The sequence below is a fragment of the Tiliqua scincoides genome, chromosome 4, assembly GCF_035046505.1.
Source record: "Tiliqua scincoides isolate rTilSci1 chromosome 4, rTilSci1.hap2, whole genome shotgun sequence".
Taxonomy (NCBI): Eukaryota; Metazoa; Chordata; class Lepidosauria; order Squamata; family Scincidae; genus Tiliqua; species Tiliqua scincoides.
Window position 1 is genome coordinate 94,647,461 of NC_089824.1, and position 537 is coordinate 94,647,997.

At 46.2% G+C, this 537-nt stretch overlaps 1 pseudogene; it reads right to left on the reverse strand.

The window, feature by feature from the left end:
* LOC136649950 (5S ribosomal RNA) lies at nt 1-117 on the reverse strand (annotated as a pseudogene).
* Between the last annotated feature and the right edge of the window lie 420 nt (nt 118-537).

Here is a 537-nt window from a genome sequence, read left to right on the forward strand (position 1 = left end):
AGCCTACAGCATCTGGTATTCCCAGGCGGTCTCCCATCCAAGTACTAACCAGGCCTGACCCTGCTTAGCTTCCGAGATCAGATGAGATTGGGCATGTGCAGGGTAACAGTTGCTGCCGAGAGCCAGAAAAGTTTTTCCCAAACTTTATGGTGGTTTGCTATGAATTTGGGGTGCTGATTCCAAAAATGGCATCTGTTTTGCCCTATCACATCTAGTTTTGAAGATATTGTATAGCCTCCTTAGTGAGTGGTTCAAGCAACTTCCTCATGTGGAAGCCATGGTGTAGGCTTCCTCATAAGGAAGCTGCTTGAACCATTCACTAAAGGGGCTATACAAAACTAGACGTGATATGGCAAAATGGATGCCATTTTTGGAATCAGCACCCCAAATACACCCAGGAATTGGTGTAAGGTTTAAGGAAGCAAAATGTGTGTTGGCCTGTGTTACTGGATGTTCCTCGCCTCCAACAGGCCTGCACAACTTGAGACCCAGTGCAGGAATTTGCCAAATTGAGGATCAAAAGTAGGGTTGAACCAG